Source organism: Echinops telfairi, unplaced genomic scaffold (assembly GCF_000313985.2).
Source record: "Echinops telfairi isolate 266 unplaced genomic scaffold, ASM31398v2 ScPeMD7_1713;HRSCAF=2227, whole genome shotgun sequence".
NCBI classification, from domain to species: domain Eukaryota; kingdom Metazoa; phylum Chordata; class Mammalia; order Afrosoricida; family Tenrecidae; genus Echinops; species Echinops telfairi.
The window spans coordinates 7068806-7075847 of record NW_022105611.1 but is presented as its reverse complement, the minus strand read 5'-3'; the positions used below and the strand labels follow the sequence as shown (position 1 = coordinate 7075847).

Sequence of the window (7042 nt, the reverse complement as noted above, 5' to 3'; positions counted from 1 at the left end):
GTTGCTCATTCACATGAACTCACCACCCGCTAAGGTTCCTAGCTAATCGTTTCAGCTGCTGTCAATTTATGAGATCTGGTAGCACAGTGGTTATGCATTGGGCTGCTGAATGCAAGGTCGCAGTGTCAAACCACCAGACCCTACGGTAAAGAGAGGAGACTTTCTACTCCTGTAAAGTGTTACAGGTGCAGAAACTCACCGCAGGCAATTCTACCCTGTTCTATAGGGTCACTCGATGGCAGCAAGAGAGTTGTCAATTTGACCCATAATGCTGACAGCAGACCTGAGTTTACTAGTTAAGGCTAAACTATTGTCCAGCTTTCAGATGACTGCAGGAATGTGTTTGGTTTAAGGTTTAAAGATTATTTTAGGGCAATCGTTTCAGAGGTTCATCAACCCTCTATAGCTCCAGAGAGTCTAGAACCCAGGAGAGTTTTAAATTCTGTTCTGCATTTCCTTTATTTTTTTAATCCAAGATTTCTGCAAATCTTTGAATAAAACTTTCGGCAGGAGTAGCCAGGCACCATCCAGTTCTTCTCTTCTCATGGTAAAGGAGGCGGTTGTTCATGGCCGTAATTAGCCACACACACCACATCTCCCTCCTACTCCTGACTCGCCTTTTTCTTTTGATGCTCCAGCGAATAGAGACCAGTCGTGCCTTGGATGGAGGTTTGAAAGCTTTAAAGCTCGCAGCCGTTACACAATGAACGAGCAGTCAGAACTGAAGCATTAAATAATAGGTGATTAGGCTTGTTTGTTGGGATGTCTCATGAAACCATGACCCTAAAACACCAAATCAAGGAACCAAATCCCATAGGGAGCTGCAGCAGCGACTCTGTTGTTGTTGTCGCCTGTCTTCATTATATCCATCACAACTTTTCCCAATTCCATTGTTGATGGTTATACCACGTAATGACAGCAGTGACAACAACCAGCTGCATAGCCAGAGCCGTACTCAATGCGATCGCCCCCATCTGCTCGCCCCTTCTCCCTTTCTCTTGTGGGTGGTAGTCTCTAATAAACTGTGTTCTCTGTATCACGTCCTTTTGTCTCTCTATCCAGTATTTGCCCTTCTGTGACTGACTTATTTCACTCAGCATCATGTCTTCATTGAATGTTCTCTTGGATGAAATGTCTCCTTCAAGTCATTTCTTCATTTTATGTTTGGGTCGCTTTTTGTTTTTAGATTGGTTGAGGTTTTAGGTGTAGTTTGGTTATTAAGATTTTTGTTAGATCTATATTTTCTAAAGATAGTCTTTCAATCAGGAGCTTGTCTTTTTTTTTTTTGGTAAATCTTTTAATGAGCAAAAGTTTTAATTTTTATGAAGCCCCATTTATTTATTTTATATTTTGCTGTTTGTGCTTAAAAAAACAACTGTACTGTTGAAAACTAGCCCTGGACAAAAGAAAGAAAGAGAGAAAACTAGTCCAGACAGGATTGACCCTTAGTGTTCTTCTAGGAATTTGATAGTTTCAGTTTGCACATTTATGTTCTTAATCCACTTTGAATTTGTTTTTGTGCTTTATGTAATGCAAAGACTCTGTTTCATTTTTTCTGCATGGGGAAATCCAATTTTCCCAGCACTACTTAGTGGAGAGACTCTTTTCTCCATCGAATGGACTTAAAACCCTTGTCCAAACTCAGCTGACCATTGAAGTGTGGGTTTATTTCTGGACTTCCACTTCTATTCCATTAGTCGATATGTCTATTATTATAACAGTTCAGGGATTTTTGGATTACTATAGTTGTAAATTTTGTTTTATTTTAGTAAACACTTTTTGGTTGTGCTTTAGGTGAGAGTTTACAGAGAGAATTAGTTTTCCGTTGTATGGTTTATACGCAAAGTGCTTCTTGACTGCATTTCCTACAATATCAGCACTGTGCATATCCACCCGGCTTCCTCGTTTTCTTTTGTCTGGATTTTGTATACGACATTTTAAAATCTAGAAGAATGTCCTCCTATTTTACACTTCTCTTTTAACATCCAAGACCTCAGACAATGAATGCTTATGGAAATAAGTAGCAAGATTAAGAAAAAAATTCATGATATTTCTCATCAAATAATGTGAAAATTGATATATAGTTGTCTAGAGGTTTCCCAGTTTTTACAAACACATGCAAGTTACATGCAAGTGCATACACAAAATATATGCAGATTTATGCAAACTACCATACAGACTCTTTTTGTAAATGAAAACTAGATCTACATCTACAGGATATATTTTTTAAGTCTGACTTTGTAATTATCTTAAATCTCGTTACATAATTTACAAATGTGTGCCAGTAGGATATCTCTTCTACCTGATTCTTTCTCATGAGTTTCTAAAAGCACTAATCACATATACAGTAGCTTAAAAGTTTTATGTGTTTTTGCATAGCTGTTTGAAAGACGTATCATGAATTAAAACTTAAGAATTTAAACACAAAGTTCAACTTGCTATCTCATCATGCTGACATTTAAAGCATGTGACCTTAGCAATCTTCTATAAAATGTGAAGGGTTAAATATTCTTTATTTGATATCATATACAACTCACACTGAAATGCTTTTTGTTAATTAAAAGACAGTATTTTAGACAGGAAATTTTAATTAGATTAACACATCTAAGAGCAACAAGACCAAGTGACCATTGCTACCTTATCTCCAACCCTTGCATTTACACAGGCTCCTGAATGCAAATGTAAATAGGCACGTCTTGTTCTGTTCCATGAGGCAGTGTCGAGACTTCCCAGTATTAAAATAGAATCATATAATCAGATATATAAATCTAAACATACAACAATCTGTAGGTTACAAGCTAGCATTCACCATCTTTGTGAGAAACTCAACATTAGCAAGCCAACCTAGCCCCCAAAGTCCAATCACATCTTAGGGCAAATCAGTGAGAACACTTGCTGAATAGAAATTTCTGTCAAAAAGTTAAAAGTTTGATCAGAGTCACTTAATTTAATTTAAGACTGTCCAACTACAATAATCTATCGATCATTCATGATCTGATTTCTGGTGCATGAGTTCAATTTAAATATGGTACATAAAATAGACATTCCTATTTTATAATCAATAAGGCAGTGGCCATTTATTACTCATTAGTAGCTTTCTTGAGATAGGCAAGCAAGTCTGCCCTTTCTCCCTTCTTGTTAAGATCATTCCTGTTCCAGGGATGGACTTCTTGGGAGTCTCCAAATACTCTCTCCCAGGTGATACCTCTGTTCTTGGCACCCAAGTGAATCCAGGGGCTGGACCGGTCTTCTGCCCAAAGCAACCATTCACATTTAGCCCAGGCTTGTGTTTGCACCCCCTTTTGTCAGGGTGGCACTGGCCCACTTCTGAACACAAATCTTCTTGCCCTTCTCAATGTCACCCGATGTGAATCCAGTCTCTCATTGCTCGCCACACGACCGTAACCCCCCAGAGGCCGGATGTCCTGCTCTCTCCATCCACAGGATCTTAGACATTCTTCTGCAACTCAACTATTTTTAATTTTAAACTTTTAAATTGTGACTAGGTGAAAGTTACAGAGCAGATAATTAGTTTTACATTGAACAGTTAACAGATATTTGGTTTATGACTTATCCATTGCATTCTCTCAATGTATGACCCCTTATCCCACTTCCTCCCCGCATTCCCTGTTTCCATCCCTCCTCTTTTCCTAGTCCTTGTACTTTGTCCTTGGATAAAATACTACCCTTTTGATGTTAAATGGTTGATGATTCTAACCTGGGGCTGAGTTCAATTCCAGACTTAGAGGGTGACTAAGGCCATAGTTTTGGGGTTCCAGTAACCTCTCTCAGACCAGTAGGTCATGTTTTTTTATGATCTTGTGTTTGATTCCACATATCTATCCCATTCTAACCAGGACCTTCTAATGTGATCCGTTTCAGAGCAGTTGGTAGTAGTAGCCAAGTGCCATCTAATTATTTTGGTCTCAGGATCGTGGAGGCTGACGTTTGCATGGCTGATTAGTCCCCTGGACTAAATGTTTCCTTGTATCTTTCAATTTTCATCACTTTTCCCCCCTCAGGACACAGAGATCAATCTTTGCACCTTAGATGTCTGCACACAGCTTTGAAGGCCCCAATTGGTACTCATCAGAGTGAGTACAGAGCATTGCCTTGTGAGCTACGTCACACCAATTGACCCCTTTGTGGACCCCGAGGCTGCAGCCCTGATTCCTCCAGCCTCAGCAATTCAGAATGATGTTTAGTTTTATCTAAATGTATTCATAGCTTTGCCCCCTATATCAATATCCATAGTCATGGATATACTTGCAGCCAAGGTAAATGCACATCTCCAAATACTCTCTGCTAAACAAACCTATATATATTTTTGTTGATATACTTGCATTGCAACTCAGTATAAGGGTATATAGTCAAGAATATTTATTATAGATTATTATGATTGCAAAACATCTTCAGGCAAAGTGAATATTTATCAATAAGGATATTTATCAATAAGGATATCCATATTATAGACATTATGGTGCAATTAAAGACTAAATTTAGTATACTCATATATGTACAACCTAAAAATATTCGTATACTTCTCACATTTGAACTTCTCACATTTTGGTTAGCAGCCAAATGCTTCACCACTCTGTCTCTGGAGCTCCGCTAAAGTCCTTGAACCTAAAATCAAATCCACTGTCATTTCGTCTACTCTGCGTAGAGTGGCCCTATGTAGGACAGAGTAGAGCGGCTTCTTAGGGTCCCTGAAACTGTATGTCTTCATGCCGAGGCGCTACAGACCTTGTGGTTAGCAGCCCGATGCCAATCCCGCAGCTCCTTTCTATTCTTCGCTGAGAACCGATGGGAAGAGTTTGTGTGGCATCCAAGAAATCATCTGAACAGGCTTAGGGTGACTCACACAGCATTTACTGTATGCTTGGAGACCAGTGACGGAAACACTGAGCTGTTCTATTTGATGGGAGTGATGGTGTCGTGGAAGAGGCACAGGGTTGCTAACAAAAGGGAGATGGTGTAGTCTTGCCAGCTGCTCCTTGGGAGAAAATGAGATTTACCTGCTCCTGTAAGGATTTACAGTGTTGGAAACCTGATCTCGGATCACTGTGAGTCAGAATTGACATATGATGTTTGTGGACTTGATTTGGTTTTTTATACTGCAGTCACTTCTTGGATGACATGACCTTCACTGATACTCCTGTTTAAGAAAAAAAATTATTGTCATTCTTTACAATGTGTGGTGTCTTTCTTTCATTTTCTGGCCTAGCCACTTAGGTTTCTTTGCCCCTCCCTAGCTGATCATTAGTTGGCCTATCTTCTTTCTCCCGTAAAATGCCCATGGAGCAGTCCCTGAATACTGAAAGCCGAGACATTAGACTGCAGTGAAAGAGCATGTTGTATAGGAAATCCATTGGGATGCTTCCTCAGATGAGTTACATTCGCCTCAAAGAAATGAAAGGCATTAAAAGCATAAGCATACGTTGTTAATTGGAGAAAGGTTTCAATCTTGCTAAATGAAACTAGGACTGAAAATGAAAGGCCTAGACCATACATGACTTCAGAGCCAGGAGTTGCCTATGGCTTCTAGAGTGCCCAGGCCTTTGATTGTATTTCTGAGAGTCCTGAACAAAGTCAGGGTTTCTGTTGAATGAACGTAAGAAGAATGAAGGACTTCTGGTCAAGACGGCAACTAAGGCCAAACACAGTACACAATCCTGAACAAAAGGTGTGTTACAACAGGTACAGGGGAAAACCTGGAGTCCTGACTATCTGACGAAGAAGAAAAAGCTAAGTGAACTGAATACCGACAGCACGGGATGTTCCTGGAGGTGGGACTGAATCCTCCCACTTCCCCATGACTAACTGGTACCCAGAGGGGCCTCAGCCGACTTTCACATGCCTGACACTGGCTGCTGCAGTGCTGCTTGGTGCGAGGGGAGCTTTGAGGAAGCTCTCAGTGGGCACAAGTGAGCTGGCTTACATCTATTTTTTTAAACGCATGTTTGTAGGCTCTGAGGCTCCAGACCCAAACAAGCCTCCTTAGTGTTGCTTTTGAAAGTGGTGGAGCTGCCCGGACACACACATTTGTGGGCTCTGTGGCTCTGGGTCTTAAAGTACCAGCTTAGGACTACTTAAAACCAGCAGACGAGGGAGGTGTGCATACTCACAGGTTGCACTCCTACGCTGTGTACCAGAGTGAGATGTTAACAAGCACATATTAAACAAGAGGTAACGGAAAGCGAGGAAGCAGCTCCTGGTTCTAGCCTGGGGTTTTCTTTTTTATAATTCTATTTATCTGCTTATTTATTTCATTTGCATGCTTGCTTTTTACTGTTGTAGATTTGTCTTAAAGAAAAAACAATTATTCCTTTGTGGCTTCACCTGATGGAGACAACTGTGTGGAAACAAACCAGCTACCACCACATTTCTAACAGCTACATCTAGTGGACAAGAACCATCCTCCGCTCCAGAACCCCTTGATCAACAAATGTATACAAAATAAATAAAAAACACCATGATGTCTAGGAGACAATAGACAATTGGAGTTCATACAAAGAAACCAAAAAGAATGGTGTAAACAAATGAGCACTATCAGGAGCCAAAAGGCCTTACTGAACCAAGGCATTGAAACTACCAGAAATCAAGAAAACAATTCTATTCACAATAGCCATAGAAAAGATGAAATACTTAAGAATAAACTTATGAGAGAAACAAAAGACTTGTACAAAGAAAATTACAAAGTACCGCAAGAAGCCAAAAGAGACCTACACGAGTGGAAGAATATACCATATTCATGGTAGGAAGACTTAACATTGTGAAATGTCAATATTACCCAAAGTGACCTCTAAGGCAATTCCAATTCTTCGAGGAGATAGGGAAAATCAACACCAATTGTATACAGAAATGAAAGAGACCTAGGATAATCAAAGCAATACTAAAGAAGAACAAAGTAGGAGGCCTAGCACTTCACAACCTCTAAATGCACTATACAGTTCTGATGGTCAGCCAAGCCTAGTAGTTTGAGTACAGTGGGAGACAAATAGACCAATGAATAGAATAGAGAATCCGGAAATAAATTATC

The 7042-nt window shown here is 39.9% G+C and overlaps 1 protein-coding gene and 1 pseudogene across 1 annotated transcript in view; one reads left to right on the top strand and one right to left on the bottom strand.

The window, feature by feature from the left end:
* Window positions 1-7042, top strand: part of CCDC81 (coiled-coil domain containing 81) — a 53935-nt gene that overhangs the window by 41472 nt on the left and 5421 nt on the right. The window lies entirely within an intron of this gene.
* LOC115870484 lies at window positions 3081-5817 on the bottom strand (annotated as a pseudogene).